At 37.1% G+C, this 27,528-nt stretch overlaps 1 long non-coding RNA gene across 1 annotated transcript; it reads left to right on the top strand.

Moving 5' to 3' along the window:
* Positions 1–8,598: 8,598 nt before the first annotated feature.
* On the top strand, positions 8,599–14,115 carry LOC110790276 (uncharacterized). The gene is made up of 3 exons (XR_008918903.1): positions 8,599–9,126; positions 10,001–10,155; positions 13,788–14,115. It is a non-coding gene; the product is annotated as an uncharacterized lncRNA (long non-coding RNA).
* Positions 14,116–27,528: the final 13,413 nt, after the last annotated feature.

Genomic DNA, 27,528 nt, shown 5'->3' with positions numbered 1-27,528 from the left:
TATTGATGTTGGCTCGGTGATAACACTACCAATATCATATCTCCAATAATAACAATCATCTAATATGAATCTCGCAATTGGAGGGATTTGAAAATATATTTATTGTTGGTTTTATATGGCCAATCTGAACAATTACTAGTTTTTATTCAGTAATAAAAGTAATGTACTAAAATATGTTATTTAGCATTTGTTAGCAAAGATGTGTTCTTGATTCAAGAAAACTCAAGTTTTATTTTGAAGTTTTTCAAATGATAGAGTTTACAAAAAAATCTAGACTGTTTGGAAATGTCTATGATCCAAACTTCAAAAAAGAATCAGGCTTCCTGTCTGTTTGATTTAAATTTATATACTCAGTACATGCTATCTAGTTATGTCTGTAATATATTTGAGAGTGGTAGAACCAAGAGTTTGTAGAACGAATCCATTTATATCATTATTCTTTGCAGCTACGTTTAAACTAAGTGTGAGCCTACAACACAACCAATATGAAATTCAAAAGAGTATGGACTATGAATAAACTTGTAAGGAAATTGGAAGTTGAAAAAAAATTCAATTTAATTAGCGAAATTTATTTGAACTTACTCTAATCTCTATTATATAAAAGAACAGCTGATGGCGTTTGGTAACAACACTTTTCGCGTCCCCTTAAAAAAGACTAAAACACCCTCTACCTTTTACTCTTAAACCCTTCGTCGTTCACTCTCTCCTCCCTTCACTAGTTCCTCCGCCTCAAACTCTCTCCTCCCTTCACTACTCCCCCCGCCGCTCTTTAACCATGAAAGTGTAAACTCTCTCCCTCTCTCTTAACTCCATCGCCCTTCATCCTCTCCCTTTCTCTCTCCTCTCTTCTGATTGAAAGATTGCAAAATCAGTAAAGTGATTGTGGTGTTCAAAGATTGTAAATTCATCTGATCGCGTTCTATCGTATTATTCAATCAATTGTACTGATTTTGTTCGTTTAATTGATTTGATTTTGATTTATTCGACTAAATTGATTGATGAAGCGGTTTCGAAGATGGCAGAGGATCTTCATCCTCTTTCTTCTCTCACTTACTGTATTTTCTCCTCTGGTTTTAGTCTCCATTAGACTCAAAACTCTTACTTCTTAAGGTGATGTGACCAAAATTGGTAATCCACCGTGGACCAATCACAGAGTAACACATGGCACTTCGCCCACGCCTACTAAGCAGCTATCATGAACATGAAAGATCTACACTTGAACAGAAAGGCCCAGACAACTAGAGGCCCATATCTCATGCAATACACTAAGCCCACTATCCAAACTGCATGCTAAAGGACACATGTCCTCTGTTAGGTTATGAATAATACAACAATATAATTCATGCGAAAAAACCATAAAGCCAGAATCCAAATTAATTGCCACATAATCAATTAGCATAATTTAGGTGACATACAATGTGATGCGTGCCTTCCCTAACTGCTCCCGAACCGAACAAGAACAAGTCTTTAGAGCCCCAAACGTTCCCCCTCCGTGAAAAGTCCACAACACGTTCGGATCCGCCTTAGGTTCAACCAACTAGGATTTTACTTAAGGTTTTATGTATTCGGGGTAGGCTTGTATTATGTTCTCCCTTGAACACAATGGGAATAAAGAATATGATTTTCAATTCAATTGATGTGTATAATTATGAGGGCCTAGCCTCATATTTATAGTGTAGGAAATAAGGAATTTGAGTATTACTAGGAATAGAATTACCAACCCTACTAGGATTGAAATTCTTATTAAATTAGAATTGCAACATTAATTAAACTCTTAATTATTTGAATTCCAATAAGAATAGGAATACTTAATCCAAGGTTACTTGGGAATTAAGCAATAAGATATTTCTTAGAGTCCAAGACGAAACAATCCAACGCAGCCACAACGGGCCACGTTGGTGTGCGTGCTGCCTCGGCCCAGTGCGCTGCGGCCCTCGCCTCGGCAGGCCTACATTCGTTGCTTGCTGGGCGCGACCCATGAGCTGCTGCCTTGCTTCGCAGCTTGGCGCGGCCCATGTTCTGCTGCTGTGCTCGTAACTTGGCGCGACCCATGTGCTTCTTCCTTGCTCGTAGCTTGGCGCGGCTCATGGCTACTGCCTTGCTCGTATTTTGGTGCGGCCCATGTGCTGCTGCCTTGCTCGTAGGGCGCGGCCCATGGTGCTGTCTCGCTTGTCGAGCGATGGGCCGACTCGCTTGCCGACTTGTCGTTCGTCGAGCTTCCGATTCGTTTTACGATTCCGAAACTGATTTTCGTTTCGAACAAAAACGTTTCCGTTAATATTTCCGATTCCGGAAATAATTTCATTTTCCGACAATATTTCCGATTCCGGTAATATTTCCGTTTCCGGCAATATTTCCGATTCTGGAAATATTTCTATTTCCGATATTTTCCGATACGAACCATGTTTCCGTTTCCGGCAACATCTACGACTTGGATAATATTTACATTTCCGTCATGAACCATATTTCCGTTTCCGACAATATCATCATTTCTGGAGTATTCTTTATTTTGCCTTTTGAAGATTTCAGCTCCCACTGGAACCGAGGCCCGTCGTTTCCGAATGTTCATAAATGGAGTACTTAATGAATATTTCCTATTCCGGTAATATTTCCAATTCCGGTAATATGTCCAATTCCGGCAACATCTACGACTTAGCATTGATTCCGATAATATTTCCAATTCCGGTAATATTTCCTGTTTCCGGCAATATTTCTGATCCTGATAATATTTCCAATTCTGGTAATATTTCCGTTTCCGGCAATATTTTCGATTCCGGCAATATTTCCATTTCCGATAATATTTTCCGATACGAGCCATGTTTCCGTTTCCGGCAACATCTACGACTTGGATAATATTCATATTTCCGTCATGAACCATATTTCCGTTTCCGGCAATATCATCATTTTCGGACTATTCTTTATTCTGCCTTTTGAAGATTTCAGCTCCCACTGGAACCGAGATCCGTCGTTTCCGAATGTTTATAAATGGAGTACTTAATGAATAATATATTCACTTAAATACTTGATCCGTTCACGTACTATTTGTGTGACCCTACGGGTTCAGTCAAGAGTAAGTTGAGGATTAATATTATTAATTCCACTTGAACTGAAGTAGCCTCTAGCTAGGCATTCAGCTCACTTGATCTCACGGAATTTATTAACTTGTTAATTAATACTGAACCACATTTATTAGACGTATCATTGAATGCATACTTGGACCAAGGGCATTATTTCCTCCAGTCTCCCACTTGTCCTTAGGGACAAGTGTGCATTTCCTAATTCCTTTGTCGCTTGATGCCTGATCATGAACACAAGGTAAGAGTAGTCATCCTTATTATGTCCAGAGGTATTTCTCGGTTTCAGAGTTCAACTGTTCAAATAAACAGATAATCATAGCCTATGATTCATCTAAGCACGACCATGCATTTTTCAGTTTCTAGCTCTCCGAGTGGCCTTGTACAACTTTCAGCATCTCATCCCGATTTATGGGAGGACAATCCCAATCTTGTGATCTTGAGGTTAGACTTCGTTTGATAGGTGATTACCTGAGCGTTTCCGTTATAGACTCCTTTTACGGTGCGACGCTTGACAACGTCAAAGTAACCAGTTCTCAAATAAGTAATCTCAAATCACTCAGGTATTGAGGATTAGTGTCTAATAATGTAATGAAATTTACTTATGACAGATTTTCAAAGTACGAGAAAATCAAAACTACATGCAATCCTAGAGTTATTTCATAAGAAAAACATGAAATACTTACATGGATAAGGCAAGAACAAGACCAAGGAAAGACAATTCGACCTTTGAGAGAGAAAGAGAGCAAGAAAGCAAGAGATTGCTCCTCAAAATGGCACGGCAAGGGGCACTTATATAGCGCAGCCCCGCGCCGTACGCCGGCACAAAGCCCAGCGCTGCCTGCTGCATACGCGAATCTTCAGCGCGCGCGGTCTCCCGTGCTAATTGCATGTCCTTTGCTGCTACGGTCTTCCGCACCAAGCATCAAACATCGCATCAGGCCATCCATCGAAAATACGGGTATACACTTGTATCTCCAAGTACAAACAGATGAATATTTCAAGAATACAAAGTCCAAAAAATACAACGACTCAGGCGTTCAACTCCCAACAGACCCAAGCTCCGGGAAAGTCAGTCGAAATTTCAAAATTTTAAGGGCCAGTAAAAAGCTCTTATTCCCAGCAAAGCACATCCCCAACGGATAAACTCCGGGTGTTCAAATTCAAAAATTCAAGATTCAAAAATTCAAGATTTAAAATTTTCGATGCCAAACTCCGTCCTGAACCGAAGGCGGAAAAGTACAAATACAAATCGGAGTCGTCACAACCGCACCGAGGTAGACTCTATCCTTTTTTTCTAACGCTTGTTTTATGCAGGTACCTGCGTACAAAGAGTGGTCTCGATTGCAGAACATCTTGATCATTCTCCGTCCCTTTCGAAATACTTTGACTTGCGCTTTCCTAACCGAACGCTCAGTCAAAGTGGGGGCTTCTGTAGACACCTATATTTTGTCTCCCCTCTGGGATGATGACGATACCATTATCCTTACTAGGTGGTTGGAATAACTCCAGGCGGAAATCCCAATGGCTAAGAACATTTCCAAATTCAAAATCCAAAATCCAATTCCCGAGGCCGTTCCCCTCCCGGAACTCGGTACAAAATACAACTTTCAAAATCCAATTTCAAAATCCAAGTACAATCTCATCTAGTAGACCATCCCATTGGTTTTACTAGGCCTTTTCCACTCAAAATCATATAAGGCAAGTCAAATTCTGGCGCCGACCCACAAAACCGAGCATGCCGGGCCCCGTCCCGTAAAATCGGAATTCAAAACCCGAGAAAGGCTTGTTTTTAGACGCAAAATAATGCCTTAACCTCCAAGAAAACACAAAACTCCAAGTCTAGTACTATTCGTACAAAGGTACAACACTACAAGACGAAACAAGGACGGAGCCCGCGTCCTTGCTTTGGCGGCATTCACGCCACGTCACCAGCGCCTAGCGCTGCCTCGGCGTGCTGCGTTGGCGTGTGCTGGCATTTTGCACCCATTCCTCCTATAAATACCCCTCAGTTTCAACATCAAAAAAGAAAAAAAACAGAATACAACGTCGTTTTGCACCCATTCCTCCTATAAATACCTCGACATTACGCCTAAAAATACAAATCAAAAACCCTTCAAAACACATACAAAATCTCTAATTCAAAAGCAAATGGGAGCTCTTGCCTAAACCTAAATAGGTAAATCCGAATCCCACTCTAATCAATCATGTTGTTTTGATTTCAAAATGATTAGCAAGTTGGCATTTTTATTATTAAAAATGCCACTTGCAACAATCATACATATTTTTCAAAAATCCAAACTTTTTCAAAATACAAAAATGCAAACTTTCAAGATTCAAGGATGTTCAAAGTTGTTTGCAATCACCTCTTTGAATTAGAATCACTTTCAAGCATGGAGTAATCAAAGATGACACCTTTTAAACACTTACAAGGCCCTGTTCTTTTTGGCTTAATTTCAGCTTCAGGACTTATTTGGCAGTTCAGTTCAGTTCAATTCAGTTCAGTTCAGTTCAATTCAGTTCAGTTCAGTTCAGTTCATGAGCATTCAGTTCAATTCAGTTCAGTTCAGGAGCATTCAGTTCAGTTCAGTTCAGTTCAGTTCAGTTCAGTTCAGTTCAGTTCAGTTCAGTTCAGTTCAGTTCAGTTTAGTTCAGGAGCATTAAATTCAGTTCAGTTTAATTCAGTTTAATTCAATTCAATTTAATTTAATTTAATTTAATTTAATTTATTTTAATAATAATAATAATTATTATAATATATTATTATTATTATTATTATTATTATTATTATTAATATTAATTATATTATTATTTATATTATTGTATTACTTATTATTTATATTTATATTATTATATTATTATATTACTTATTATTTATACTTATATTATTATATTACTTATTATTATTATTATTATTATTCATAACTAAATATTTATTAATAATTAATATAATTTATTATTATTTTTATTAATTAGTATTATTTATTATTTATTATTTATTATTATTATTATTATTATTATTTATTATTTATTATTTATTATTGATTATTTAGTATTTATTATTTATTATTTATTATTTATTATTTATTATTTATTATTTATTATTTATTATTTATTATTTATTATTTATTATTTATTATTTATTATTTATTATTTATTATTTATTCTTTATTATTATTATTATTATTATTATTATTAATTATTATTTATTATTTATTATTAATTATTAATTATTAATTATTAATTATTAATTATTAATTATTAATTATTAATTATTAATTATGAATTATTAATTATTGATTATTTATTATTAACTATTAATTATTAATTATTTATTATTTATTATTTATTATTATTAATTATTAATTATTAATTATTATTATTTATTATTTATTATTTATTATTTATTATTTATTATTTATTATTTATTATTTATTATTTATTATTTATTATTTATTATTTATTATTTATTATTTATTATTTATTATTTATTATTTATTATTTATTATTTATTATTTATTATTTATTATTTATTATTTATTATTTATTATTTATTATTTATTATTTATTATTTATTATTTATTATTTATTATTTATTATTTATTATTTATTATTTATTATTTATTATTTATTATTTATTATTTATTATTTATTATTTATTATTTATTATTTATTATTTATTATTTATTATTTATTATTTATTATTTATTATTTATTATTTATTATTATTATTTATTATTTATTTATTTATTATTTATTATTTATTATTATTATTATTTATTATTTATTATTTATTATTTATTATTTATTATTTATTATTAATTATTAATTATTTATTATTTATTATTTATTATTTATTATTTATTATTTATTATTTATTATTTATTATTTATTATTTATTATTTATTATTTATTATTTATTATTTATTATTTATTATTTATTATTTATTATTTATTATTTATTATTTATTATTTATTATTTATTATTTATTATTATTATTTATTATTTATTATTTATTATTTATTTTTATTTTTTATTATTTATTTTTTATTATTAATTATTAATTATTTATTATTTATTATTTATTATTAATTATTAATTATTAATTATTTATTATTTATTATTTATTATTTATTATTTATTATTTATTATTTATTACTCCCTCCGTCCCGGAATACTCGACCCGGTTTGACCGGCATAGAGTTTAAGGGACTTGAATTGACTTATTTAATTTAATAGTTAGTAGTTGATAGTGGGGTATTATTTTAATGTAGTTAGTGGAAAATGTGTAAAGTGGTGGGGTTGGGGAAGAGTAGGGGTTGAATTTTTAATTATTTTTTGTATGGAGTAGGAGGTAGGTGAGTTAATAGGGGTGGAGTGAGAAATAATATAATATTGTTAGAATATTTCCATTTTTAGAAACAGGTCAAGTATTAAGGGACGGCCCGATAAGGAAAACAGGTCAAGTATTCCGGGACGGAGGGAGTATTTATTATTTATTATTTATTATTTATTATTTATTAATTAATTATTTATTATTTATTTCGGTAATATATTTTGTTAAGTAAAGTTCAGTCCAGTTCAGTTAAGTTAAGTTAAGTTCAGTTCAGTTCAGTTCAGTTTAGTTCAGTTCAGGAGCATTCAGTTCAGTTCAGTTCAGTTCACTTCAGTTCAGTTCAGTTCAGGAGCATTCAGTTCAGGAGCATTCAGTTCAGTTTAGTTCAGTTCAATTCAGTTCAGTTCAGTTCAGTTCAGTTCAGTTCAGTTCAGTTCAGCTCTAAAGAACAGGGCCTTAGTCTTTTGAGATTCAAAACTCCATTTTTCAATATACAAGTTCAAGTTTTCAAATTTCAAGATCCCACCATGTTTAGGGTTGTTCATGACTACTTCTCTAAACTAGGATCCTTTTAAGTTCAAGCATTTTCAAGTTCAATATTTCAATATTCAAGTTTTCAAGTTCAAGTTCAATATGCAAGTCTAGGATATTTGGGTTGAGCAACCTCTCCCAAGTTGAGATTTTTGGCTTTGAATTCGTGTCGGGGGCACTTATTTTTAAGGAACCGCTTGGCGTTCGAATCACGCTTAAGAAAGATAATTTCTTGGACAAACCGGCCTTAGGTTCCTTTAAATCAATCTTTAAATCAAAGTGACCACCATACAATTAGAGATTCTATTTGCTCTAAAATCAAACCCACATAGTCTAATCTAGGGTTTTCGAAAAAATGTTGTGCCAACGTACTTGAATATTTCTAAAGCTCGCGGAATAAGCATTTCGTTCCCGTGCCTGGATCTCACCCATCCGTTTCGAGGATTCAAAGCCTTATCCAAACACTAGTAGAAAAAATGTCATTTGCAACTCATCAATTGCAACTCACGCAAGTCATACAGGCTGTAATATGGGTTTGGTCAACGCGGGTCAATCATTAAATGAGCTACTTGCACCGATTTTATTGACCCCAAGCTACAAGAAAGCAATATTTTTTTTAAAAAATAGATTTCGCAGCGCGTACATACAGTACAAGTTGCAATTAGGCAAATTAGTTGCAACTTCGGCGCTTATTGATTGCTGCAATTCAGAATAGTCGCAACTTCCGCCCTCTGAGATTGCTGCAATTAGCTAGAAACCTTAATACTCGATCAATCATCTTCTCAACCCACCAGTCCTCAATGTACGGTAGATCTAGAATTCCAAAAACAATAACCCAGAGAAAGAGCTAGGTTTTCGAATCTCCACAGCCAATTTCTGCTCCCTTCTACACCGCCTGCTACCGCACTGCGGCTACTGCACCGCACCGCCTGTAACAATCGATTGAGGACTCTCCTTCGCCGGCTACCGCAACGCACCGCCTGTAACAATCGATTGAGGACTCTCTTTTTCCGGCTACCACACCGCACCGCCTGCTACCGCACCACCTGTAACATTGGAAAAGGTTGTCTGTTCTTTTTCAACTCCCACCGCCAAGTAAAACCCAAGTTGCAGAAAAGTGGAGGGAGAAAGACGAATTTATCTGGGCTCTCCGGTATCTTCGGTTCAAGCAACTGCAATTGGTGGTAAGTCCATAGTTGGTATTCTGTTGTTTTAATTTTATCAACAATTTCTACGACCTAACATTCCCAATTTTAATTATGTTGTTTTAATTTCGCAACAATTTGTATGACCTAATCAAAAATAAAATTCGTTAAATCAGGAACTGAATTGGTCTATATTCATAGTCAGGGGGTATCCTGGATTTGAACTGTAGAATTTTGATTTGATCTTCTTTGGTTTTGGTTTTAGTACACAGGAAGAGTAACCTATTTTTTGTCCTGCAATTTTATTTCTTGTTGAAGTATGAAATTCAAACATTGCTGAGCTTTTTGTTGTGTGGAAGGGGCAATTAGGATATATGGAAATGGTCATGAATTTTACTCATTTGCGTCCAAATTATATCACGCAATTGAGTTTTTGAATTTGATCAATATACTTGATAACTTTATATTGCTTTCTATTCAAACTGCAATGTACTCTTTCATGCTTAGATGTTATGGATAATATCATAGAATATGTGCAAACTCTTAGGTGTATAAAAATAATTTGAAAAATGGTGTCTCTACTAGTACTATACGGAGTACTAAGTTACTATGTAGAGTACTGAAGAAAAAACACACCAAAATCTAACCAATTAAGTGTCTGTGTAAAAGAAAAAAGAAACCAGCAAATGAATCTAGCCAGAATTCTCGACCCAAGAGCAGATAATGACTGACTAAACCAGTGAAGAAAATCGTTTCTTCTGTATCTGATACTGTGATACTTGAACTCCGATGTTATATGTTTTTTTCTCTGTTGTATTTTATATTTAAGTCGATTTCCATAACTCTGCTTGTTTGATGGATTTGGAATCAAATACTTAAGTTATGGTGACCCTTTTTAGTTTTAACTGCACAGGGGGATTTCACCACCACTTTCTCACCCGTGCAATTACGGTTGCTTTAACCTTTGTCTTTACTCTTTCCGTTAAAGAAAGTTCAAGTGTAGTCTTATCAGCAACTTTTTGGACTTGATTCAGAGCATTTTTGGACCCATTGGTGAGCTCGTAGAAGGTATGTCCATGTTGTTCTGTTATTGTATACGTTTCTTACAAAGTTTTCTTTTATTATCTTATTAATCTCGATATTGAGCTGCTATGCTAACTGCCAAGTGCCTGCACACAACAGAATATGAATACAAAATTAGAATTATACTTTTAAAAAATAAGCTAGCTTCATGAGCAATAGAATTATAGTGTTGTGACTGGTCGAATGTTGAGTTGTCTTGTTGTTGGAGTCAGTTTGTTTGTCGGGTTTTGCAGTCTGCAACTATTCAGGGGTTATGCTGATTAGCCATTCAGCCCTCATTTCCTTTGCAGTATGTACAATGAAGTATGTAGATGTGTATTGCGAGTTCTTAATGCATGAATCTTTCATTCATGTCTCCCCATCGCTCTTTTTGTTGCTGTGCTGCTGCTTGCTGGTGTTCTTGTCCAGCTGTGACTTCCTGCAGTTTATGTGTTTGCTGGTTAGTATGCAGCTTGTTTAGTGTGCGGGTGTGTTGCGTGTTGGTGTGCAGTTTATTCTGTGTTGTGCAGCCTGTACATTACAGTGTGCAGTCTGTTTTGCTGGTGTCTAGGTGCAAGTTGTTCATTGTATATCATGTAGTTTTTTATTTATTTTTTATTTATTGAATTTCATGGATGTTTGTTCCAAGATAAGCTTCCCTAAGTTGAGAAGCATGGATTCCCATATAACAACAAGTCCCTATATAAACAGTCTAGATCGAACAAGGTATTATAGATGAGATATGAAAAGATGATGAATTAAAGCTTATAATAACAATTAGTATCCTGTATAAATGATGGATTATGTAATTCGTGGTTTATAATGAGTAAGGAGCAGCTTATAATTTCATTCTAAGCACATGGATTACATATGATTTGCACTTGTTACAAGATGAGTTCCGCAATAAACGTATCTTGTTACCTAGAAAAGAGATTTTTGAAACTAGTACTTCATAGAATGAATGGCTTGTGTCTCATCATGACTTCTAATCTGAATTGCGGTCTCTAATGATTTTTTTTAAAATTTTCTTGTACCTTCAACTTTTTCAATTTTGTTTCCTGAGAAGGGAAAATTAAGGCACATTGTCCAAACATATTTGAGCAGGTTAAGCCTTTCCATGGGTAACATTTAATCATCATATAATCTAAAGTTTCAATTCGAAAAGCAAAAGAGACAAATAATACTGTTCAGGCCTCAATTGTATCTCAGAATACAGGACTAGTTAACATGCAAGTTTAACGTTAAGTTTTCTTGTTATTTTTATTTGATTTATAAATTTCTTAATAAGGAGGTCAACGATAATAATACTAGTATAATTTAATTCAATTATTGGGTTTATGTGAACGCATAGTTTTATCGTAGCCTGAATTTTAGCCTAAATATGTCCCATAACGACCCAACAAGCCTAAAACGTGCATAACCATATTGGAATGAGTCTTAGAAAGTTTAAACATAGCCTATAAAACATGTAATTAGTTTAAAATGAGTCCATAGGTTCATGAGTTCGAAAATGGGAGCGAAAGTGTCTCATTTTAGCCTAAATATGTCCGTAACGACCCAACAAGCCTAAAACGTGGCATAACCATATTGGAATGAGTTTTAGAAAGTTTAAACATAGCATATAAAACATGTAATTAGTTTAAAATGAGTCCATTGGTTCATGAGTTCGAAAATGGGAGCGAAAATGTCTCATTTTAGCCTAAATATGTCCATAACGACCCAACAAGCCTAAAACGTGCATAACCATATTGGAATGAGTCTTAGAAAGTTTTTACAAAGCATATAAAACATGTAATTAGTTTAAAATGAATCATTAGGTTCATTAGTTCAAAAATGGGAGATAAAATGTCTCATTTTAGCCTAAATATGTCCATAACGAACCAACAAGCCTAAAACGTGCATAACCATATTGGAATGAGTCTTAGAAAGTTTAAACATAGCCTATAAAACATGTAATTAGTTTAAAATGAGTCCATAGGTTCATGAGTTCGAAAATGGGAGCGAAAGTGTCTCATTTTAGCCTAAATATGTCCATAACGACCCAACAAGCCTAAAACGTGGCATAACCATATTGGAATGAGTCTTAGAAAGTTTAAACATAGCATATAAAACATGTAATTAGTTTAAAATGAGTCCATTGGTTCATGAGTTCGAAAATGGGAGCGAAAATGTCTCATTTTAGCCTAAATATGTCCATAACGACCCAACAAGCCTAAAACGTGCATAACCATATTGGAATGAGTCTTAGAAAGTTTATACAAAGCATATAAAACATGTAATTAGTTTAAAATGAATCATTAGGTTCATTAGTTCAAAAATGGGAGATAAAATGTCTCATTTTAGCCTAAATATGTCCATAACGACCCAACAAGCCTAAAACGTGCATAACCATATTGGAATGAGTCTTAGAAAGTTTATACAAAGCATATAAAACATGTAATTAGTTTAAAATGAATCATTAGGTTCATTAGTTCAAAAATGGGAGATAAAATGTCTCATTTTAGCCTAAATATGTCCATAACGACCCAACAAGCCTAAAACGTGCATAACCATATTGGAATGAGCCTTAGAAAGTTCAAACAAAGCATATAAAACATGTAATTAATTTAAGATGAGTCCATAGGTTCATGAGTTCGAAAATGGGAGCGAAAATGTCTCATTTTAGCCTAAATATGTTCATAACGACCCAACAAGCCTAAAACGTGCATAACCATATTGGAATGATCCTTAGAAAGTTCAAACAAAGCATATAAAACATGTAATTAGTTTAAAATGATTCCATAGGTTCATGAGTTCGAAAATGGGAGCGAAAATGTCTCATTTTAGCCTAAATATGTTCATAACGACCCAACAAGCCTAAAACGTGCATAACCATATTGGAATGAGCCTTAGAAAGTTCAAACAAAGCATATAAAACATGTAATTAGTTTCAAATGAGTCCATAGGTTCATGAGTTCGAAAATGGGAGCGAAAATGTCTCATTTTATCCTATATATGTTCATAACGACCCAACAAGCCTAAAACGTGCATAACCATATTGGAATGAGCCTTAGAAAGTTCAAATAAAGCATATAAAACATGTAATTAGTTTAAAATGAGTCCATAGGTTCATGAGTTCGAAAATGGGAGCGAAAATGTCTCATTTTAGCCTAAATATGTCCATAACGACCCAACAAGCCTAAAACGTTGATAACCATATTGGAATGAGCCTTAGAAAGTTCAAACAAAGCATATAAAACATGTAATTAGTTTAAAATGAGTTCATAGGTTCATGAGTTCAAAAATGGGAGCGAAAATGTCTCATTTTAGCCTAAATATGTCCATAACGACCCAACAAGCCCAAAACGTGGCATAACCATATTGGAATGAGTCTTAGAAAGTTTAAACAAAGCATTTAAAACATGTAATTAGTTTAAAATGAATCATTAGGTTCATTAGTTCAAAAATGGGAGCGAAAATGTTTCATTTTAGCCTAAATATGTCCATAACGACCCAGCAAGCCTAAAACGTGCATAACCATATTGGAATGAGTCTTAGAAAGTTTAAACATAGCATATAAAACATGTAATTAGTTATAAGATTCAATTTCTCTTAAATTACTTTTTGAGTAACTAATACCAAGTTTTTGGTTTTTGAAGGGTTATGTACAAAGAGAAATGCCATACTCTAATGAGGAGTTAGAAGAAACTCGAGAACATTGGGCAAAATATTTTAAGGACAACTATTTGATGGATGCCGGCGAATGAGTTTGTTGTCTAGTAATGTTATGTTTTATGTTTTTGTTATGTGTTGGATATGACGTTTGCTACTTGGAGCATATATATGGTTTTTGGAACATATATGTATGTTATGTCTTATATACAGGTCTTTATAAATTCCCGTTTTGTTCGGGTTTCGCAAATTACAAGGGAAACTATGGCAAATTTTTTGCAACCTATTAAACTATTTATAATGTTTTTATTATAATTTTTTGTCAAAATAATAGGATTGTCCAGGGATAAATATATAAATATGATCTGATTGGAGCTATTATATTTGTTTTTATTTATTTTAAAAAAGCATTAGTTGCAGCGCGTGTACTTGCACTGAGCTGTAAATGACAACTAATTGCAGCGCGTATTTCTCAACAAAGCGCTGCAACTAATACACTATTTTCAACTTATATAGGTCTACCCGCGTTGTAACTAATACACTATTTGCAACTTATATAGGTCTACCCGCGCTGCAATTAACTAATTATTTGCAGCGCCTATGACCGCTGCAAAAAAACTTACGGTATTTGCAGCCATCACAATTGCAGCGCGCGAAAACGCTGCAAAAAGCCCGTTTTACCCGCGCTGCAAATGTGAATTTTTCTACTAGTGAAAATAGAGTCAATTGCGGTCTTTCCAAACGAGACTTTAAACAAATGTTTGGTGGCGACTCCTTCGAGGTACAAAAATACAATGGTTTTTGTAGACACCTAATTTGTGTCTCCCCTTTGGGATGATGACGATACCATTATCCGTGTTGCATATTGTTAAAATCAACTCAGATTAGTTTAACAGTTAACGCATGTCCCTTCAATTATTTATGCTGAGCTAGTAAGGATATCCTGCCTCTGGAGTTATCAAAGAGCGAGTACTCCTCTCGGTAGTTACAGTCCCCCGAACCCTCAATCTCTACCTTGCGGGTGTATGTTGAGAGATCCCCACACCAGGGATCACAAGGGAACCTACGGCCGTCGTGGTCAAACATAATTGCACTCCCTTTATGTCACGATAACCGGGTTTTGTTAGTTTTTCTCATTGTCGTTAAAAACTGAATGGCGACTCCTATATTACTAGTCAATTGGGTGTAAAATCACAGGAAATCCAATTACACTTGATTTGACAAAAAGAAACGTCACACCCACGAGGGACGAGGTCACGCATTAGCCTCGTGTTTTTTCGACCCCCTCACAGTGGCGACTCCACTGGGGATAGTGAAGGAAATACTCGTGCTTGTAGGTAATCAAAATAGCCGAAGGGTGAAACGATCCTACCCCGCGTTTATTTCCCCATCAAGTTGGGACGACCTGAAAATCAGCATATTAATGTGAACGGACAGAACCGCATAACGAATCTTGGCTCCCTTGGATGTTTCATCTCGGGAGTTGGGACTAAGGATACCCATCGCCAACCGGGGGGTGCATACGCTTCGAATGTTGTCCACTCGGCACTTTCGCTAGTAGTACACCCGTCCCAAACCCAATCGCTCGCCCATTAAGTCCTTCTCATTGGTGCATGCCCCCTTGGCTTACATCGTGATTGGCCTCTTGGGCGAAACTCGTCTGTTGAAGGCACTACCTCGACCGGGGCATGTGTTGGATCTGCGATAGAAGCGGTACCAAGCCAGGCGCAAATACTACCCATAGAAGCCTATCATAAACTACATGACATATTATTATTGCCTCATGATGTAATGTTAGTTATGTGTAGCGAAATGTATGATTGTGTGTGACAAACAATGTTAGAAAACCAACGACCTTAAAAATTGCCCAAACATTCATAAACCAATTGGCCAAAGAGTTATACCAAAATACGTGTTCCGCAAACCCGAACGATCGCCACAAAAATAAGCGACGCTCGGGATGGCCCGTAACGAATCCCACAAACGCTGCACAACGCGTAAAGGACGTTATTAGGCAAGCACGCAAAATCAAAGTCGCATATACAAAAAATATAAACGAACAGAATACGAGTACCAGTCAGGGACGCATTTACAGCACCCCTGGCTGGGCGCCAAATATTCTCACGCCCACCGCTAGGCGCTGAAGTTGCTGCCTGGCCTTTTGGTCAGGCACATCAGCCTCGGTGCCCGCGCATAAAAAAAGTATACGTAGCAGTAAAAGAAAATTCGTGAAAATTTCTGCGAGGGCGTATGAAAAAGGCACTCGATTCTAAAAATGACTTATAAAAAATAAATAACTCTTTGTGTCGTTGTTAGGCCTCCTACGACGACAATGTTCGGCACCAAAACCGAGCATGCTAATAACCTTGGATGTCACATGGGCAAAGTATTCAAAAAATGATGTTCGAATAAAGTTTTCAAAGAAAAAAATAATGTTCAAATGAAAAATAAGTAAATCCAAGTCTAGACTAGGCTATGCCAAAGTACAATCTAAATCCTAAGTCTTAGTTGTCTTATCCATAGAATCGGTCCTAATTCTTGGTGTCGTTCTGCAAGTTAAAAGGTTAAACCATATTGAGTCTCCCTTCCTAACATTTAAATCAATAAGCACCCATATGTAATTGTCATCCCTTGCTAAAAATCTACGGCCTCAATACTCTCTCTCACCAACAAGAAGAATATACTATAGTATTTGCAAAGTGGAAACAGTCACATTCTGAAAATCATTCCTCCATAGTCGCACAACCCCCAAAGTGAACCTAAGGTGTCAATACCATTGGCAAAAAATTAATGGCCTCAAGGCTTATGATCACATTGGGTCACGACTATCATAGTCCTCTCGAGCCACCCGCCCCTTGAAGTATTCCTAAGTACGGACTAAAAGATTTTCCATGAATGCAACATGACAAACCATGAAAATACCCAAATCGGCATGCCATAAGGCTACCATTGGGGTAAAGCAATACACACTAAGAGGGAAGCCGCACTAATGATTCTAGTCTTGCAAAAATAAAAATTCGATCTCCCCAACTAACTACCTTGCCAACATTAAGCAAAATGGCGCATGACAAATGAACACCCAAGGGTTAAAATCTAAAGTGTCAACCAACGCAAGTTATGGTCCAATTAGCCTAAGTCTGAGAGTCGCTTGGTCAAGTGTTATAGGCTTACGCCACGTCATTATTTTGAGTCTAGGCCACCTCCTTGTATTCATACACGGGTTATAATCAGAAAGATTAATGAAAGTTCGAGTCTAAATCACAACTTCCAGTTAAAGCCGAGAAACTGGAATCTGAAAAAGAAGCAAAAAATTATTTTCGATGTAATTCTTTCGTTAAATTTCTATAAGGTAAAAACAACATTTTGAATCTACGCTATTTGCACATTTTAAGAAACGACTAAATACGCTTGCAAAGTAAGACAATATAAAGGTCCACCCTAGGCCTACTAAAATTAAAGGTCCACCCTAGGCCTACTAAAATTAAAGGTCCACTATAGGCCTACCAAACGAGGCTCACTTAGTCTGGCCTCGTGACTCAAAGACCATAACCATCCACCTTTTAGCCCAAATAAAAAGGGGGAGAAATCCAAAGAAAAAAGAAAAGGAAGAGCGGAAAGAGCGAGCCATGAAATACTTAGCCCGTACCTCCCAAAGTACGAAATCTACCCAAGTAAAACGAAGGGAAAGAATTGAGTTAGCCCGTACCTCCCAAAGTGCGAAATTTACCCAAGTAAACGAAGGAAAAGAATTGAGTCAACCAATCCAAATCATAAAATTCTACGATGTCTACCCTTTCCAATCCTTATGTTCTTAGACGCCTTCGCTCTGGGGCCCCTGTTCAGCTCATTTAACCCATCCATGTTCTCATTGCCATAACCCGAGAAACCATTACCTCGACTCTTGTTCTTGAACTTGTTATCAACTGCAAACCACGTACGGCCATTGACACGTGCGTCATACCCATTATATATTTCCAAAGCCCAAACCTGCTCTTACACCACCATTAGCATAATGATCATATAACTTGTGTGGATACATCCTGTTGATATACCCTTGAGCCGTCCCCATGCTACTCATTGGCCTTGGTTGATGTAAACTCATGACACTAGCTTGAGGCTGCAAATTGTGAATCCTAGCAGATGTAATCCTCATGCTTGACCAATACCTATACAAATTATCCTATCTCATTCAACCCATCTTCCAAGCCGTCTTGAGTCACAAATAAAAAAAAGAGACAAATGAAAAGTACATTCTACGCTCAACGTAAAAAAAAAAATAAAAAATAAAAATAAAATGTGAATAATAAAAAAGAAACTTTGCAAAGCGCCTCCAAAGTTAGTCTAAAAAGAAAAAGAAGCATTTAGCGCATCAAAAAACATCCGTCTAGAAATCATTTTTCAGCGCCCAGAGCTGGGCGCCGAAATCTTTAGCGCCCCAGCCTGGGCGCTGAATCTCTCTGCTTGCTAAAATTTTGTCCAGAAGTGCTCGTCATTTTATCCGCACATACACGGAACAATAACGAACACTTGGAGGGGTACAACACGTATTCAGATTATACGTACCAAAAAACACATGAAAAGATTTTTGTGCAAATACATGTACTTAAAAAATAAAACAAAATTTTGGCTTACGGCAAAGCAGCAGATTAAAATAATAATAAACTTCACTTATTCTACCGTTTCAAATAATATGTTTCCACCACAGAACGTACTTGTTTAAAATCGGCATTCTAAGAAACCATTTTCTGGCTAAGAACTACGCAAGACCTGATTCCAAATTAAATCTATTTAAGGCGGATACGTAGGCAATCCATGATTCGGTCCAACCAACTTTCAAAGATGTTAGAGCCTATAGAATAACAAGAATAAGAAATAGAGTCCCTTATTGAAATTTAATTACTTGCAACCCAAGTCGAAAGAAAAATTTAAGTCAAAGGAAGAATCCAAATCATCAAGATGCCAAAACAAGCACACATCGAAAAATAATAAGGGCACGTACCCTTGCCAGAAGGAGCACTCACACTCCTAGGCACTTAGCCAAGACTCAAAAGATCGCTTTGCCTCAATTGAATGGGGGCTAGCGCAAACGTCCATGACCTCTAAAGTACTCGACTTGACCCTCCCTAAAGCGAACTAACTCACTTAAAGACCTTCTTCACCACTAGACATAGTCGTTCGCTTAAAGACCTTCTTTCACCACTAGACACAGTCATAATCGCCAACAAGTAGTAAAGGCAGTAAGCTTGCAATAAAGAGGATTGTTCTACGGAATCGCCCCATCGTTCCTTCGAACTCAGGGCACCCGTTCATGGTAATTCAAATGTTTGCGAATCCCCTTTGAAAAAAAATCAGACATTGTCAATAGGACTTGGCACTTAACCAAGGCTCTCCCTACTCAGACATATGACATGGGCATCCAAAATCGAAATCTAAAAGCATCATTAATGGGAAGACATAATAGCAATTGGGGGCTAAAAATTGAAATGAAAGAACTAGGGAAAGAACTAAGTATACCTTGACCTTTTGTACAGACATACACCAAGTAAATCTAAGTCAATTTGAAAACCGTTTATATTCCCGCAATTCTGGAAAAGATGGCCCTAAAAGCCCAAAGCATGTGCCACACGGGCACAAGTAATATCTTGACGCCTGCACCCTGGCTTCCAGCAAATCCTTAGACAGCATTCCAAAAATCGTAACAGTATTTTGATTCACTCATGTAATCCTGTACGAACCCCTTCTATAAGTCAACTTACTTAGGACACCTCGGATTGTACACAGTAGGACTCGGATTTCAAATAATTTTCAAAGACTTCCTCGAACATAATAAAGTGTCGTTGTTTTAAGCTAAGTATGCATTTATCTCGATGTTGCAAGTGAGTCAAAGAGATTTCTAAATATGATTATGGGTAAAGAAAAGCACCTAGCTTTTGGTCAAGGCACACTTCAACATGTGACTACCTTGACCATGGCAATGTCGCACAATACGACATTTACAAGAGAAGTAGCAAATCACTACTCGAACGTACCTCGCACTAAACGAGTCTGGTTCAAACTATTCATGATCCATGTTGTAGACACCTACTTTTGTCCCCATTCTCGAAAGGGAAGGTTCGATGACGAGAACATAAATCTCCACTTGACAACGCATCTCCTATAAAATAACGAATCTCAATCACCCTTTTCATTTCACCCGAAACCTGCTATTTATAGAAACCTGCTATTTATGGAAACCTGCTAAAAATAGTAACTGCCGTAATGGGTAGTTGTTAAAAGTGGCAAGTCATAAAAGATAGAAACCTGTCAGAATTAGGTGTTGCACTCCAACATAAATCCTAAACGAGATAGAAATTGCGAGAGAATCTTGTTCCTAATACGATTCGAAAATAAGAGTTACGTATTAATTAAAATCCTAACGAGCCTAGAGTTCGTAACGGGCCCAGATGCATTCCATCATAAAATTAATACGCACTAAAAGACTCGATTAAGTCTCATACACTCCGGATTCTAAGAGTCCGAATCTGACAAAGAAACGGCCCAGACCCTATTTTCAACGCCTGGCTCTGGGCGCCGAAATCTTCGGCGCCCAGCCCTGGGCGCTGAAATTACCTAGGACGTGTTCTTTCCTAATTCCTCGTGGATTAGAGTTCTACAATTCTATCTTTCCACGAACTCTTTTCTATAAATATAGCCCCAAGTTCGACGTGAAACACACACAATTCATATTCTGAGTATTGACTCCAACCCCAAAGCCTAAGCCTCACGCTGCGAAATTGATCACGCGTTCTGTCGCAATCGATCCAAAAATCGAACAGAACGTATCCTGTCCCGTAACTTGAGATTCGTTAAATAAAAGGAGAAATAGCAAAGTCAAAGTGGTTAGTTTTCTGAGAACCGTGACGCACCTCTCAAGGGTGCGTCGTAATCTGTCCCTTCGCATGATTTAATTGCTTTCCTCGCCCTTTTATAAGTTGTTAAACTAATTAAATCTGATTGTTCTAACACGCCTAATAAAGATAATATTTTGGGAAATTGGATTATCATGCTAGGTCCCTTAAAACAATCTAAATCAGATAATCGCGATCGATCTAGTATTATGTGTTACATATTGTTAAAATCAACTCAGATTAGTTTAATAGTTAACGCATGTCCCTTCAATTATTTATGCTGAGCTAGTAAGGATATCCTGCCTCTGGTGTTATCGAAGAGCGAGTACTCCTCTCGGTAGTTACAGTCCCCCGAACCCTCAATCTCTACCTTGCGGGTGTATGTTGAGAGATCCCCACACCAGGGATCACAAGGGAACCTATGGCCGTCGTGGTCAAACATAATTGCACTCCCTTTATGTCACGATAACCGGTTTTGTCAGTTTTTCTCATTGTCGTTAAAAACTGAATGGCGACTCCTATATTACTAGTCAATTGGGTGTAAACTCACAGGAAATCCAATTACACTTGATTTGACAAAAAAGAAACGTCACACCCACGAGGGACGAGGTCACGCATTAGCCTCGTGCTTTTTCGACCCCCTCACAGTGGCGACTCCACTGGGGATAGTGAAGGAAATACTCGTGCTCGTAGGTAATCAAAATAGCCGAAGGGTGAAACGATCCTACCCCGCATTTATTTCCTCATCAAGGTGGGACGACCTGAAAATCAGCATATTAATGTGAACGGACAGAACCGCATAACGAATCTTGGCTCCCTTGGATGTTTCATCTCAGGAGTTGGGACTAAGGATACCCATCGCCAACCGGGGGGTGCATACGCTTCGAATGTTGTTCACTCGGTACTTTCGCTAGTAGTACACCCGTCCCAAACCCAATCGCTCGTCCACTAGGTCCCTCTCTTTGGTGCATGCCCCCTTGGCTTACATCATGATTGGCCTCTTGGGCGAAATTCGTCTGTTGAAGTCACTACCTCGACCGGGGCATGTGTTGGATCTGCGATAGAAGCGGTACCAAGCCGGCGCAAATACTACTCATAGAAGCCTATCATAAACTACATGACATATTATTATTTTGCCTCATGATGTAATGTTAGTTATGTGTAGCGAATTATGTGATTGTGTGTGACATATAATGCTAAAAAACCAACGACCTTAAAAATTGCCCAAACATTCATAAACCAATTGGCCAAAGAGTTATACCAAAATACGTGTTCCGCAAACCCGAACGATTGCCACAAAATAAGCGACACTCGGGATGGCTCGTAACGAATCCCACAACGCTGCACAACGCGTAAAGGACGTTATTAGGCAAGCACGCAAAATTTAGTCGCATATACAAAAAATATACGTAAACAGAAAACGAAAACCAGCCAGGGACGCATTTTCAACGCCCCTGGTTGGGCGCCATTATTTCTAACGCCCTTCGCTGGGCGCTGAAGTTGCTGCCTGGCCTTTTGGTCAGGCATAGCAGCCTCGGTGCCCGCGCATAAAGTATACGTAGCAGTAAAAGAAAATTCGTGAAAATTGCTGCGAGGGCGTATGAAAAGGCACTCGATTCTAAAAGCGACTTGTAAAAAATAAAATAACTCTTTGTGTTGTTGTTAGGCCTCCTATGACGACAATGTTCGGCTCCAAAACCGAGACCGCTAATTGAAATAACCATGAATGTCACATGGGCAAAGTATTCAAAAAATAATGTTCAAATGAAGTTTTCAAGGAAAAATAATGTTCGAATAAAAAAATATATTCGAATCTAGACTAGGCCATGCCAAAGTACAATCTAAATCCTAAGTCTTAGTTGTCTTATCCATAGAATCGGTCCTAATGCTTGGTGTCGTTCTGCAAGTTAAAAGGTTAAACCATATTGAGTCTCCCTTCCTAACATTTAAATCAATAAGCACCCATATGTAATTGTGTTCCCTTGCCAAGAATCTACGGCCTCAATACTCTCTCTCACCAATAAAAAGAATATATTATAGTATTTGCAAAATGGAAACAGTCACATTCTGAAAATCATTCCCCCATAGTCGCACAACCCCCAAAGTGAACCTAAGGTGTCAATACCATTAGCAAAAATTAATGGCCTCAAGGCTTATGATCACATTGGGTCACGACCATCATAGTCCTCTCGAGCCACTCGCTCCTTGAAATACTACTAAGTACGGACTAAAAGATTTTCCATGAATGCAACATGACCAACCATGAAAATACCCAAATCGGCATACCATAAGGCTACCAGTGGGGTAAAGCAATATACACTAAGAGGGAAGCCGCACTAATGATTCTAGTCTTGCAAAAATAAAAATTCGATCTCCCCAACTAACTACCTTGCCAACATTAAGCAAAATGGCGCATGACAAATGAACACCCAAGGGTTAAAATCTAAAGTGTCAATCAACGAAAGTTATGGTCCAATTAGCCTAAGTCTGAAGTTGCTTGGTCAAGTATTATAGGCTTACGCCACGTCATTATTTTGAGTCTAGGCCACCTCCTTATATTCATACGCGGGTTATAATCAGAGAAATTAATGAAAGTTCGAGTCTAAATCACAACTTCCAATTAAATCCCGGAAGCTGGAATCTAAAAAGAAGCAAAAAAAATTATTTTCGATGTAGTTCTTTCGTTAAATTTCAATAAGGTAAAAATAACATTTTGAATCTACGCTATTTGCAAATTTTAAGAAACGACTAAATACGTTTGTAAAGTAAGACAATTTAAAGGTCCACCCTAGGCCTACTAAAGCTAAAGGTCCACCCTAGGCCTACTAAAGTTAAAGGTCCATTATAGGCCTACCAAACGAGGCTCACTCAGTCTCGGCTCGTGACTCAAAGACCACAACCATCTACCTTTTAGCCCAAATAAAAAGGGGGGAATCCCAAGCAAAAAAGAAAAAAGAGAAAGAGTAAAGGGGGAGCGAAAAAAGCGAGCCAAGAAATACTTAGCCTGTACCTTCCAAGGTGCGGAATTTACCAAGGTGAACGAAGGAAAAGAACTGAGTCAACCAATCTAAATCATGCCACAAAAAAACTACATAAAGTTCTACGATGTCTACCCTTTCCAATCCTTATGTTCTTAGACGCCTTCGCTCTGGGGCCCCTGTTCAGCTCATTTAACCCATCCATGTTCTCATTGCCATGACCCAAGAAACCATTACCTCGACTCTTGTTCTTGAACTTGTTATCAACTGCAAACCACGTACGGCCATTGACACGTGCGTCATACCCATTATTCCCAAAGCCCAAACCTGCTCCTGCACCACCGTTAGCATAATGACCATATAACTTGTGTGGATACATCCTGTTGATATACCCTTGCGCCGTCCCCATGCTAATCATTGGCCTTGGTTGATGTAAACTCATGACACTAGCACGAGGCTGCAAATTGTGAGTCCTAGCAGATGTAATCCTCATGCTTGACCAATACCTATACAAATTATCCTATCTCATTCAACCCATCTTTCAAGCCGTCTTGAGTCAAAAATAAAAAAAAGAGACAAATGAAAAGTACATTCTACGCTCAACGTAAATAAAAATAAAAAATAAATAAAATGTGAATAATAAAAAGAAACTTTGCAAAGCGCCTCTAAAGTTAGTTTAAAAAGAAAAAGAAGTATTTAGCGCACCAAAAAAAAGATCCGCCCATAAATCATTTTCAGCGCCCAGAGCTGGGCGCCTGAATCTTTAGCGCCCCAGCCTGGGCGCTGAATCTCTCTGCTTGCTAAAATTTGTCCAGAAGTGCTCGTCATTTTATCCGCACATACACCGAACAATAACGAACACTTGGAGGGGTACAACACGTATTCAGATATACGTACCAAAAAACACATGAAAAGATTTTTGTGCAAATACATGTACTTAAAAAATAAAACGAAATTTTTGCTTACGGCAAAGCAGCGGATTAAAATAATAATAAACTTCACTTATTCTACCGTTTCAAATAATATGTTTCCACCTCAGAACGTACTTCTTTAAAATCGGCATTCTAAGAAACCATTTTCTAGGCTAAGAACTACGCAAGACCTAATTCCAAATTAAATCTATTTAAGGCGGATACGTAGGCAATCCATGATTCGGTCCAACCAATTTGCAAAAATGTTAGAGCCTATAGAATAACAAGAATAAGAAATAGAGTCCCTTATTGAAATTTAATTACTTGCAACCCAAGTCGAAAGAAAAATTTAAGTCAAAGGAAGAATCCAAATCATCAAGATGCCAAAACAAGCACACATCGAAAAATAATAAGGGCACGTACCCTTGCCAGAAGGAGCACTCACACTCCTAGGCACTTAGCCAAGACTCAAAAGATCGCTTTGCCTCAATTGAATGGGGGCTAGCGCAAACGTCCATGACCTCTAAAGTACTCGACTTGACCCTCCCTAAAGCGAACTAACTCACTTAAAGACCTTCTTCACCACTAGACATAGTCGTTCGCTTAAAGACCTTCTTTCACCACTAGACACAGTCATAATCGCCAACAAGTAGTAAAGGCAGTAAGCTTGCAATAAAGAGGATTGTTCTACGGAATCGCCCCATCGTTCCTTCGAACTCAGGGCACCCGTTCATGGTAATTCAAATGTTTGCGAATCCCCTTTGAAAAAAAATCAGACATTGTCAATAGGACTTGGCACTTAACCAAGACTCACCCTACTTAGACATATGACACGGGCATCTAAAATCGAAATCTGAAAGCATCATTGATAAAAAGACATAATAGCAAATGGGGGCTAAAAATTGAAATGAAAGAGCTAGGGAAAGAACTAAGTATACCTTGACCTTTTTGTGCAGACATACACCAAGTAAATCTAAGTCAATTTGAAAACGGTTTATATTCCCGAAATTCTGGAAAAGATGGCCCTAAAAGCCTAAAGCATATGCCAAACGGGCACAAGTATATCTTGACGCCTGCACCCTGGCTTCCAGCAAATCCTTAGACAGCATTCCAAAAACCGTAACAGTATTTTGATTCACTCATGTGATCCTGTACGAACCCTTCTATAAGTCAACCTACTTAGGACACCTCGGATTGTACACAGTAGGACTCGGACTTCAAATAATTTTCAAAGACTTCTTCGAACATAATAAAGTGTCGTTGGTTTATGCTAAGTATGCGTTTATCTCGATGTTGCAAGTAAGTCAAATTTTTTTTCTAAATATGATTATGGGTAAAAAAAAAAAAAAGGCACCTAGCTTTTGGTCAAGGCACACTTAAACATGTGACTACCTTGACCATGGCAATGTCGCACAATACGACATTTACAAGAAGTAGCAAATCACTACTCGAACTTACCTCGCACTGAACGAGTCTGGTTCAAACTATTCATGACCCATGTCACCATGAATGCATAAAAACGTATGACAAGCATTATAGCACCAAGCCAATCCCGTAGCTACAATTGGGGGCTTGAGAAAAACACTCTAAAAATGCTCGAAATGACGATTTTATCGCAAATTCTCGACGCTAATGCTATACACACGTCATAGGGGCACAATCCTAAACTTTAATCGTGTAAAACGAACCTTAGAATGGCTACAATATATAAAGTCACCCCACTAACAAGGGTAACTGAAAATCGCGAGTCACCAAAACTTCGATCAAACTACTGCACATAACGCTCGCCCTACAAGCGCCCGTTACACAGTCTACGTCGTTCCAAAGCAAAAGAAAAAGAAAAATCAAGGATAAAAAAAAAACTGTCAAATTCTGCCCATAAATCATTTTCAACGCCCGGAGCTGGGCGCCGATATCTTTAACGCCCCAGCCTGGGCGCTGAATCTCTCTACTGGCCAAATTTTGCCCAGATATAAAAACAAGAAAGAAACATCTATGAATCCTCGCATCGAACGAAGTAATAACCCGTGCACACCCACGCCGAAGGTGCTACACTTGTTCGAGCGCCTGAACGAGGCGTGATGACGTACTCCAATGCAAAAAATAATAATGATATCCCAACACCTGGAGGAATGTTCTAAGACACGCTGTCAGGCCACACAAGCCTACGTCGCACCATAAGTTCAACCATCCCACGGTACTAGTCTAAAAAAAAAGAGTAAGGCATATTGCAGTAATACAGGCATGACCAAGAGCATGAGGTAAAGACTACTTATCGCCCAAATTCAAAATGCAAGCCACACGACTCCTACATTAAGGAATAAAGTTAGCAAAATATTACCTACCACGGAAGGGATAGCTCACACCTACACGAGCGGAACCCCAAGGCATCTCTCTCGAAAGAACCTACAAAATCGTACGCCAAAAGGAAGCATCCCAACATGCATACTTGGGGGCTCCAAGCTACGAAACAACCATAGCAAAATAAAAAATCTCGAAGCAAATGTTTGAACAATCGAAAGGGCACGATGTTTGAGCCCACTTCATGAATGGGCCTGAACCCTATCAAGCTTCTAAGCAAACTATTCAAAATCAGTCATTGCTCAAAAAAAAAAACTGATTCAAGCAAACTGATTAATGGACCGCACACAACGGCCATTCTATGAACGCCCGTTCGCACATACATCGAACATTCACGAACGCGTTCAAAAGAAAAATATATACGAGCGATCAAAATATACGCCTCAAGGTATGTTCCTCGGGCCATATAGACTCGCCCAGCTATTGCAATAACTGTACACCTTAAAGAGAGACAGTTCCTTTAAATAATCGCCCCAAAGCGACAAACACCGTAGTCCACCAATCGGCTACGGCTTTTCGAGAAATCATAACGATCACTCAACTCATTATAATCTCTAATAAACACTAGTGGAAAAAACCCCTGTTGTAGCC

Source organism: Spinacia oleracea, chromosome 4 (assembly GCF_020520425.1).
Source record: "Spinacia oleracea cultivar Varoflay chromosome 4, BTI_SOV_V1, whole genome shotgun sequence".
NCBI lineage: Eukaryota > Viridiplantae > Streptophyta > Magnoliopsida > Caryophyllales > Amaranthaceae > Spinacia > Spinacia oleracea.
This window is presented reverse-complemented; position numbering and strand designations above follow the sequence as displayed.